This window comes from Onychostruthus taczanowskii, unplaced genomic scaffold, assembly GCF_017590055.1.
Source record: "Onychostruthus taczanowskii isolate IOZ18803 unplaced genomic scaffold, ASM1759005v1 scaffold5, whole genome shotgun sequence".
NCBI lineage: Eukaryota > Metazoa > Chordata > Aves > Passeriformes > Passeridae > Onychostruthus > Onychostruthus taczanowskii.
The window spans coordinates 11233548-11245099 of NW_024502568.1; the positions used below are offsets into that span (position 1 = coordinate 11233548).

The 11552-nt window shown below is 44.0% G+C and overlaps 1 long non-coding RNA gene across 1 annotated transcript; it reads left to right on the forward strand.

Annotated features, from left to right (window-relative positions):
* The first annotated feature begins 649 nt into the window (after window positions 1–649).
* Window positions 650–11195, forward strand: LOC121341950. The gene is made up of 3 exons (XR_005953480.1): window positions 650–757; window positions 9700–9765; window positions 11051–11195. It is a non-coding gene; the product is annotated as an uncharacterized LOC121341950 (long non-coding RNA).
* The last annotated feature ends 357 nt before the right edge of the window (window positions 11196–11552 follow it).

An 11552-nucleotide genomic window follows, 5' to 3' on the forward strand; every position in this document is an offset into this window, starting at 1 on the left:
CCAGGGATCAACCACCTGGGCTCCCATTTTCGGAGTGGTTGGGATCCCTCTGTTATGTGAAGGAAGAAAAATACCCAGAAATCCAAAAAACACATGGAAATAGGCTAACAGCTAAGTTTTCCAGGTCAGTACCAGCTCAGGAAAAGACTATTGTAGGAGCAATCATCATTCAATGATAATTAGACCTTTTTTCCTTTTCTGGAGAGAAGTATGGATTTTGACATGTTGCTTTAAAATTGCACAAATCAGTTATGGAGGGAAGCATCTGATTCCATGAACAGCAATACCCTCATTTCATTCATGCACAAGAAATTCCTTTGATTTTTAAAATAAATTTTCTTCTGGCAAGGTGGGAAGGAACAGAGAAGTTTTCAAGGCTGAGATGTGGTGCAAAGTGCTGTCATTTATGAAAAGATGTTTCAAGTGACTGGGCATTAGTTTTTCAACTTTTGCCTGGAAGGAAACTGTTGAATTCCCAAGTTTTTTGTTTCAGAGCAGAGTGGATGTGGTGTTCGTGGTCTGTGGGGTATTAGCACAGAGGAGAAGCCAGTTCCTGAGCAGCTCTAGTTCTACTTTTAATGCCAACAATGCCAGGGATCTCTCTGCCTGTAGCTGCCAGTTGAGGCTGTCCATAAAGGAGTGGGAATGCCGAGACTGGAGGAAGGTGGTTCAAGATGTTCCCTCCAGCTCCAGGTTGTGTTGCTCCAGGAAGCCCCCAAGCACTCCGTGAGCCTCTGCTTAACCCTCACTGAAACAGGTAAACTAATAATTATTTCCTATAAAGTTTATTAGTGTCCTTGGCACATTTCAGCAGACGCAGATTAAGACCACCTTGGCCCCAAGGAGTTTGCTGGTACACTGCCACCCTCACCGGGGCTTGGCAGGAGACTTAATACAGTAATTTCACAAAGCGCTTTGAGATCAGGGGATGAAAGCTGCTACAGAAGTGCAAAATATAATGATTAATTGCCTTTTCTTGGTGGGAAGTTGCTATCATCTCTTCACTTTCTATGGCTGGCAAACCGGAGGGAGTATTTAACTTTTAAAAAAACCAACATCTTTACAAAGTAACAAATTAAGATGCAAATCTGGAGGGGTTTTTTCCCCTCTTCTTTTTTTTTTTTTTTTTTTTTTTCCTCTCTCTCTCTTTTTCTTTTTGCTAATTGGCAGAAAATTAATGACTGTGTTTCTGACTGAGCAGATGCTCTCGTCAAAAAAGGCAGATTTGGAATTTCTCTAACCCTCCTTTTAAAAACACATCAAGAAGGCAGTAGCATGTGGCAGGTCAGAAATTAAGCGAAGGTAACTGTACAGATTGTAAAGAACACAAAGGAGGTTTTGTGTGTGCATGTGAGTGAGTGAATGACTGAGTGGGGGGTGTTATTCCCTCCCCCCCCCCCATCTCTCCCTTTTGTTTTAACTTCCTTGCATTGGATTTTATGGAGGTTTTTTTGTTTTTTGTTGTGGCATTTTTTTTAAACCCATATTCCACCGCAGCTTACAATTAGCAGCCAGGCCTCTGGGACCTAATTAACCAATTCAATTAACAAAAAAAGCATACAAGTCACCCTGACATTTGTCAGCCATTAGGAGGGATGTCAGGCTGGTAGGTTCTACCGACACATTAATGATGATTAGCTCATTTGCAGCTCACTTTTACCCCAGGTGTCCACCTGGAGAGACTGGCACGAAACACTCCGCAGACAGGGAGAGGAACTGGGGCTGGGGAGAGCTTTGCTGAAACTGTGGTGACCCTCAAAGGGAGTTGTGACCTTTTATTGAACGTATAATCAATAAGATTTTTGCCTCAGTTAAGAGAAGCTGCTGTCCCCTCATCTGGCTCCTGTGCTAGCTAACCTTCAGAGGAGCACTCACCCAAAGAGCCAGGGGACCAGTGCTTGCCCCAGGGGCTGAAAACCCTTGTTTTTCAACTCCTTCAGTGGGAGAGAAGTCTTTATAAACATTTTCCTTGTCGATAGCGCTGTTTGCTTGCTTACCACAGCAGGGCTCCTTCACTTGGCTGGGGCTGCTCCTTAGTTCAAGCCAAGCCCTTTGTTCTCAGGATTGATTAACTACAGTACTCTATATAATATAGGCAGATATTTATATAGACGTCGCTTCCGTTCCTGCCTCTGATCTCCCTTAATTTAACTCCATTTCCCCAGCAGCACTGATTTAATAATAAGTGGCTGATTGTTACGGAAATGAAACTGAGAGAAACACCGGCAAAGATCACTTCCAGGATGGAGAGATGCTTCACCCTTTGGGGATTTTCCTTCTTTTTTTCTCAGCACCTGAGTGCAACTTGCCTTTCCTGCCCAGGGTTGATTCTGGGTCACCTGAGACTGCATCTGGCCCTTGCCAGCCAGGAGAGAACCAGATGTGGCTCCCCCTGCCCACAAGGGCTCCCTTAAGCTGGATGGAGAAAAGGTGCTGCTGAGATTTGCTCCTGAGGGGACATTCATGAGGCTGGCCAGGGTTCATGGGCAGTTCCCTGGCCCTGTGGAGGCTGTGAGAGTATTTCAGGTGAGTGAAGAAGGGCACAGCTGTGGGAACACACCTCCACCATTGTGCAGGAGTCAGTGACCCCATGCGTGACACAGTGGGATCCTGCCAGCATCCTTTTTCATCCCACCCAGCCCTCCTGCCTTCACCATCCTTCTCCAAGCCAGGCAACCCAGTCCCAGCTGGGTGCTCATGGTGCTGTGTAACATAAAATGAGAACAAAACTACATGCACTGGAGTCACCAGAAGTATCCTTGGGGGTTCTTGAAGCTTCCCTCTCATTCAGACCTGTCTGACAGTGCTTTTCCTGGAGGAGCAGAGCATATCAGTTTATTTCTCCCTGCCTCTTCCTCTTGTCCATAGCACTGCTGGCCAGCTCTAGCCAAGAACAAACTACAAACTGCTATCAAGGAATAGATTTCTTCCTTGATTTTGGCATTTTGCAAGTTTCCTGCCCTCAGGGTGAACTCCTCACGTGCAAAGGCAGCGACAGCAGTGTGGAACCCAGGCACACCACCTGCGAGCAGGGGAGAAAGCCCAGAGAGCAGTTCAAAGGCAATCGGGTGCTTTCCTTAATTTCAATTAAATTCTAACTGCCCCTTTGCATCACCTAATCACTGAGGGGCTGATTCAGCTCCTTCTGCAAAACAGGACATGTATCAATAGCCAGAGCCAAACACTCCTTCCTGGAAATCTGCAGTGCACAATAGTAAATACAGAGAGCCAGGACTATTCATGTGTTAACAATGCAGCGGCAGCAGCCCTTTATTGTCACACACATTGTTAAACCCACAAAGAGCAACTGGTAGGTTAAATCTATTTTAGCTGGGAAAGCTTGACAAAAATCCTTGCCACCAAGCATTTGATACTGATCACAGTGTCACATCAGGGAACAGCAAGCTCAAAAGAACAAGTCATTTTTTTTTTATTTCTGAACTTTAGAGGCAACGGCCTCTCCTCTTCGCTGGCTCCCCAGGTCTTAGTCCTCTTAGTAGGAGGTGGTCTTTTTTTTTTATTTTTATTTTTCTTCCTGCCACTCAATGAGAGCAAATTCGCAGGGGTGGGGAGGGGAGGGTAAAAAAAGCAGGAAACATAGAATGCTGTATTGAGGCAACACAGGTGGATGGGAATGTGAACAGAAGCTTCTTTCTCAAGGGAAATCAAATCCAAACCTCGGGATGGCAGCAAAGGGTGTGGCTTGCGAGGCAGCAGGACCGCTGGTGGCAATCAATCACGGCATAAATCAGCTGTCTCATACAGAGACAGCCTACCTAGAGCATCCCTCTGAAATAAACACCTTGGTATTAACACAAAAGGCTCGACTCAGGTGGGTCTGTTTGAGCTGCAAACATTACTGTAACCTATTCATTTTTCCTAGGAGTTTTCTATGCAATGGGACCAGGTGTTTTTCCCCCTATAACACACCCCCATCTGAAATTATGCTAATTATCACAGGCAGGCTCCACAAAGGTCTCTCAAAAAAAAAAAAAAAAAAACCCCCCAAACTCTTGGGCCTGGAAAAGGACAAAGCTCCCCTGAAAAAGATGGAAAAAAATTCTTATGCAGCACCATTTGTCCCCATTGCAGGGATCACTGAAAACTGCCAGGAAGGTCTGGTGTGACAAGGGGACATTAGTGTCATCCAGCTGGTGGAGTCTGTCTGTTGTCTAGTGGAATATTCTTATTTAGATAAAGGCAGCAAGTGACTCCTTAAAAGGGTAATTCAAAGCTTCCAAAGTAGGATCCCACGCTGATTTTATAACCCATGTGTTGGTTTCATAGGGACATTGAAGATAGCTCAGTACTTGTGGATGCCTTTAGTATTAAGGTGCTCCTCTTAAATTTCACAAGTGGATTTTTAACATTCATAGAAATAACAACTCACTGGGAGGATAAAGCCCAGGGCTCTCAAGACAAACCACCATTTTCTATAACTCCCATGGCTCAGAGTAGCAGGGTCACTAGGGGATAAGAAATTGCATATGCTGTGTTTTCTGGGAAGAGTGGGTGACACTGCTCCCTGAAAATCCTTCTTTGTATATATGGGTGAAGAGAGGGGTCTGGATTAAGGTCTTTGGATGCAAAAGGAACTTGGAAAATGCAAATAGACAGGATTTTGAACTACAGAGGACATTGTGACTGGTGTGTCATGCAGGGAAACCTGGGATTAAGGAATTTACCAGCTAAGCCAAACTTCACATTCCAGAACATTCTAAAAGAATTTTTCAAGGGGAGGGGAAAAAAAGAACTGGTTCAAAACTAGGGCTGTATTAAACTCAGTGATCCTCATAAGCATCACCACCTCAGCTTGGGCACCCAGGTGCCTTTCAGCTTCCCCCAGGACAAGAGTAAACTGCAGCTGCACCTTGATCCTGCTGTCAGAGGCTGATGTTGCTCCTACACCAAGTTTCTTTGTCACACTGCCACTCTGCTGAGAACCTTATGGCTCAATTTTGTGGATGAATTTTATGCCATTGAAAGTCAGCCAGGCAGTGTGGAGAGGCTGTTTGCTCAGCCATAGCAGGAGTATCTGAAAACACTGACATCTTGTGACAGTTTGGAGTGAGATGACAACAGAAAAGAGCTGGAGAGCTGGCAGGGTGTCCGTGCCTCTTCAAGGACTGGAGATTTTAAGGAGGCTTTTACATTTATTGCCATTTTTCACATTCCTTCTGCACCACAGCCCATTTGGAGGCCCTGCTGCTGCCAGTGTGAGCAGGTTCACATGGCATTGAAGGTGTTTAAGCCCTGAGTTTCTGCCCACCCTGCTGCTGATTCACTCTGTTACCCTTCAAACAAAGGTCTGATACCTTAATTCTTGCAATAACATCTGTAGCCCCGATGTGGGGACGGTCCCATACCACCCTCTCCTGCACCCTGCAGCCTCTCCTGTTTCCCACAGACCCCTTCCCATGCAGTGATGACTCCCAGGACTTTGTGGGCACACCCTGCACTGCCCCCCACACACCTGGACACCCACAGGAGCAGCGAAGGTGTCCAAATGCTGCATGAGGAATGGCAGCAGCTGCACGTCAATAAAACATTTTGTGTCTCAGAAAACTGGTTTTAGCTTCTTTAGGACCACAGTGAGGAAACATCTGGCTGATGCTGGCAGTGGTGCAGAAATGGGGCAGGGCTGTGGTGTGTGTTGCTGCATCCATCCCAAATTGTCATCATGGCTCCAAGGGCCAGTTGAGTGGCTGCCCTCCAGACCAAACCAGAGGGAAATATGCTGCCAGAGAAGTCACACCAAGTCCCTGGTCTGGACCAAGCCATCAGATTCTCCAAGGTTTCATCTTGTGTTCAGGTCTTTGGTTTAGATTGAATGTGGTTTATTTATGAAAAATAGGTATTTTTGAGCCTAGTCAGTTAAAATGAGGTGGCCTTTTCTAGCCCAGCCAGATTTTCCTTCCCTATGGGAGAAGTCAAGTCTCAACAGATCTGATGACTGCCAGCCTCAAATGTTTAAATTCCAGAATCAGGAGATTTGCCTTAAAATTATAAGATGAACAAGGAATTGGAATTGCTTATTTATTTAGCTCTTTGCTTACATCTTTTGAGGAGTGAGTATCATGTTTTCAAACTTTACTGGTAACCACTGTGAAAGATTTTTTTTTTTTAAAAGAAATGACAAGATTTTCATATATTCATATGACTCCTGGCAATTTAAGGAAAATTATCAGGACTCAAGATAAAAGCTGGTGAAAAGCTGTGAAAGCTGGTATTGTTGCAAATCAAATTGAAAGTTATTTTGTAACTTAGCTACAGAGTAGAAAAGCAATAAAAATAATGTGATTATAGGACATTATTTATTCCATATCTAACAGCTATATAAATACTATTAAATATAGGAATCTTACCTAATTAGTTCAATTCCTTTTCATTTGCAGGAGTATGTTATAAGGAATATCAAATAAATAAAGATTGAAAATCGTGACAAACAACATAAAAGTCTTGCTGTGAAAATTTAAAGCAAGTTTGTTATAGTTTGAAAAGAAATAGCTGGTAGAGAAACCAGTCAGTGCTTTCCAACTTCTTTTATTAAAGAGAAACTAGACTGTTTTTAAATTTCTCTCTTTGAAAGATCCCGAGGTGTTACGAATAGTCTGCTAAGCAGAGTCCAGGTAAGGCTGATGAACTGCTTTAACCAGCTTCTGTTTCCAAAATTAAAGTTCTGTGGGCAGAAGAGGTCGTCAGGGTGGCTTGCTTTTTCCTTATTGAAGTCGTGTTTGGGCTTCACAGATTTTAAAGCCAGAAGGGACTATTATGATTCTCTTGCCTGACCTCCTGCATAACACAGACTGCAGAACCTCACCCAATAATTTTCGCATCAAACCCATAACATCTGTTTGATCTAGAGCATATCTTTTACATCAAGACTGGATATCTTCTTAAAGACTTCAAAAGTGATGGGGAATCTACCAAGTTCCTAGATAAGATAGTTTGAATTTGTCTAACTTCAGCTTTCAATCACTGGATCTCATTATGCCTTTTTCTGCTAGATTAAAGACTGTTCTTCCATCAGAAACCTCTTCCCATGTAGGTACTTGAAGACCTGGAGAGGGTGATAAGAGAGGATGATATTTCTTGAATGGCTGAAGAGAATGTGTCACCTTAACAAAGATAAAAACTTATCTGTGGATATTCTTTATTTTCCCCCCAGTTTAGTGCTGGTAAAAGGTGAAACCAGTAGTCTGCTCTGGTGAGCAAAGATTACTGCCAAGAATAAGGGCTACAGCATCAAACTCTGACTAACTCATTGTAAGGTATATTATTGTGGATTTGAAAATGTCTGCCAATTAAATTGCCCTTCCTTTTTCCAGGTAGAGACATTATTATATAGTAGGATGCAGCATCTGCCCATATGATTGGAGATTGTGTTTTTAAGAGGCATGTACAGTTTTAATTCACTCAGGAATGATGCATTTCACAATTTTGTTATCCTTTCCCTTCTAAACACAAGCACAAGAATAGCGTCACCTCAGGCTAAATCTGTTTTAAAAATGTTTACTACAGTCCCAGGAAAAAGTCTATTTTTTTTTTTTGTGTGTGAATCTACGTGAAGGGCTAATTTTTGCTGTAGGCTAATTGTGAAACTACATACACTTTAAAAAAATAAAAACAACCAACCAAACAAGCAAAAAAAATACCCACAAACCAAAATGCAGCACCTCCATTCCCAAACAACTCCTTTCCTGCCCATCTAAAACAGTCTTATTGTTATAAAATAGGAGAGGACAAAGGAAGTACAAGAAAGAAATATTTGCATGGATGTCAGTGGCTCCTAATTCTCTCCATGAATGACCTTTTCCTCCCTCTTCAGACCACTGACAAGAATCCCAGTGGTTATTTGGCCAAGGAGTTTACAGGAACACTACACTGTGTACTGTTTGTCCAAGGTGGATGGTGCCATCAAGTGCATTGAGCTGGAATGCTCCACACCTTTGTGTGAAGGAACAAAGGAGATTATTAATGAGCAGTGGTAAACCACATGGTCCTGGATTCATGTTACAAACTCTGTCCTGCATCCTTTTTGACAGGACACAGCGCTCACTTCCGCACACACTGCCTGACTTGAACGGAGTAACATTTCCAGGCCAGCACTGGAGCTCCCAAGCTCATATCTGGTGCCTTTCCAGGGCCACGTCTTTCCAAAGGGAATGTCTAACTGTGTATTATCAATGGCTTTAGGGTGAGGAAAAATTGGGAATTTTTTTTTTTCCATTTCATTATGTGATTCTTGACAGTCCAAGGTGGAGCCAGGAGCACTGCAGGATCAAGTCCTCAAAACAGAAGATGGATATGACAACAAGAATGACTTTTTTTCCAGAGAAATTATTTTCTTACATCTGAAAAAAACCCAAACCTTTTTTAACGTCTTGTTTCACTTTTTCCATTGTGCAAACATTAGGGATAAGGATGGAAATAGCTAATGGTATTTTTGGCCCGGCTCAGTGATATTTTGGATAAAGATAAAATTCTGGGTGTTTCAGCAGAACTGGCTTTATCAACACCATGAGGTGCTGCAGCTCCTCCTGTGGGTTTAGCCACGTGCTGGTTGGGCAGTGGAGGTCTGGCATTCAGCCACTGTCATCCAAAAAAAGCTGAAAGGGCCTGAAGAAGCTGGGACAGTTACGTGCATACAGACAGGTCTGTTTTATTAAAACAGGCAGGGCACACAGTTTACCTTTTGGAGCCAGCATCTGCCAATACAAACTAAACTTTCCAGTGTTCAGTTGGGAATTAGCCCACAGAAACCAGTTGGAAAAGCACTGCTGGATCTGGAACTGACACGTCCCTGTTCAGCCCCAGCCTGCAGGCATGCAGCAGAAAAGACCACTGTCTTTGGTGATACCCAGGCACTCTTAAGCAAGGAATGTTAAACCAACACTGGTAAATAAATTTTTTAAGTAAAGGCTCTTGTAAAGGCGACTTATTATCCTAAGACATCTCATCAGCTCCCCACGGGTATGCAACCTGTCTCTCCACAAACAGGTGACAGCCTGGCAGCCCCAGTGCCCTCCTCTGGCTGCCTGGGCTCCCCTGCCATGCACAGAGCAGCCTGTGCTGATGAAAGCAGCTGGTCTGCAGGTGTCTGCACCAGCAGAATCCAGCAGGCTGCTGATGTCTGAGTCAGGCACTGCCTGCCCTGCAGCTCTTGGGCATCCTGGCTCAGCCCCATGTCCTTGCCAGTGCTGGATGGTGGCAGCAGTCCCCCTCTGTGACCCCAAGTCAGGTCAACCCAAACCTGCTCCACTACAGCCCTGGGGGATTTACAGCTGCAGAGATAGGTGGAGAGGCAACAACAAGCAGCACAGTGGTTTAATTTGTTCCCACTGGCACAGTAGCACCTTGAGCACAGTCAGGAAGGTGGCACCTGAGGGAATGCTCTCCAAAAAGCCTCCTCTAAAGGGCTGGACTCCTCACCATGTCCTGGTGTCCCCCTTGGAGGGACACAAAGCTGTTGCTCAGCTTGGTTTTCCTCTATATGAAATGCAGTGAGCAGACGTAGCAACCTATTTCACAGGCGTGCTGTGAGACCTCCTTAATGAATGTGCATGAAGGACCCAGGGATGATAAATGCAAAATAACAAATAAAGAAAACCACGGAGTCTCAGAGCACTGCTAAAGGAAGTCAAGCATGTGATGAAAAGAGGTTTTAATAGATCCTGACCAAACCTCCCTGTGTTGCAGGCCTGTGAGCAAAATGCAGTTTGCCTCATGCCACATGTGAGGAGACTTAGAAAGCCAATTAAAACTGTAAGTAAAGTCTGGAAATTTTAGCTCCCTTTTTTTTTCAGCATGAGATTTTTAGGCTGTCTAATCCTAGGCACATCTGAGCTGTAAAGCACCTGTGCTGTGCTGTGGTTTGGTGATCTAGTGCTGGTATCCTGGGCGGTAGCATAAAATATTCACAAAGACAAATGTGAACTGAAGCTGTACAAGCTCCCTCTACCAGCTGTGTGGACCAAAAAAAAAATCACCCCAAAAAACCACCAAAAACAAAAACAAAAAACCAAAAATATCCTACCCACTTAAAGGAAATGTAGGAAGCAATCAGAAGTGCCTCTACATATGTGAGTTAGCCTATGTGCTTTAAAAGCCAAATTATCAGGGTTTTGTGAACAATGTTCTCCTGACAAGTCAGGTGAATTTTATTCCTTCCTTTCAGCTGCTCCAGTGAATTTTATGCAGCTCTCTAGAGAGGCTCAAGCTTACAGCACTTCTTCCAAAAATGTCATCTTTTCTGTCTTTGTTGCATCCCTCTCCTTGTCAAATTTCCATTGCTCCTGTCCCCGACTCTTTTAAATGGGCCTTTCCTGTTCATTTTTGTGCTTTAGTGGCTGCACATAACCAAAAGTTTTTCTTCCTGTCAAATCTGAAACACCCATGAAGTTCAACTTCTTCCCATTGACAAAAGAAGACGGGCATGGAGACTTGGAAATCTCCTGAAAGGAGAGATTAAACTGTCAGGATGGGTCTGTGAGGGGCTGGTACCCTGGGTGTCCATGGGTTAAGGCGTCTCTCCTTCACAATACCTCCGAGTGATGTGCCACAATTTCCTACAAACACATAAGGTTTGGACAACACTGGAAGAACAATTAGTAGAGAAGAGAGGAGGTGGGATCTGGGAGATTTTTCATTCATTTTTATTCCCTGTGATCCCATAATATAGAGGATTTGAGGCCCAAAGTAGAGGCTGAAGGAGCAGAAGCCTTTCCAGGTACTGCTGGATGTGTCCCCTTGACAAAGGCAGGAATAGCAGGGGCTCAGATGGTCTGTCCAAACTCACCCTTCAGGGCAGGCTCGTTTGCCACTGTTCTCTCCTGGCTTTTCCAGAGAACCATGGCATTAATTAATGCCACGTGGAATGCTGGGGACACCCGCAGTGACCCTGCAGTGGCAGGAGGTGGTGGCTGCTCCAGCCCAGGGAGGACTGGAACGACTGACCCAGAAGCAAACAGCCCCGGATCCTGTTACTAATCCAGCATCCAGCTAGATCCACAACTCTCCCCTCTTTTTGTATTTTTTTTTTCCTTTAAAGGGCATTTGCTGCACCAGCTGCCAGAAGATCTCAATTGCATCATGTCAGCAGATCCATCCCAGCCTGGTGTTTTATTCCAGGGTAGGCTGGGCTCAGCTCTTCCGTTGAACAATTAAAGCCATGCGCGCCAAACTCGAACCAGGCTCTGCTGGAAGACAACAATAAATATTGATGACTTCAGGCAAGTCTGGCTTTTGTGACATTTGATGACAACTGGTATCACTTACAAAAATTACATCATAAAGAAAAAGCAATGAAATTGCATGTCATCAGGCATCTCTAAATGTCAGAAGAAATATGTTTATCCTTTGTTTTCAGATCCAAATTCAGTTTTAACATTTAAATGGAATCTAGGACCATTTTGATATTTATCAGGCACCATTACAAAAAGTCCTCGGGTATTTTTGTTTGCTAACTTGCTCATTGCCAAGGGTGGTGTGTTGTTTATGTTCCTGTTCTTTCAAGCCAATTTATGCTTAGTAGAGCATCCTCTGAATTGAAA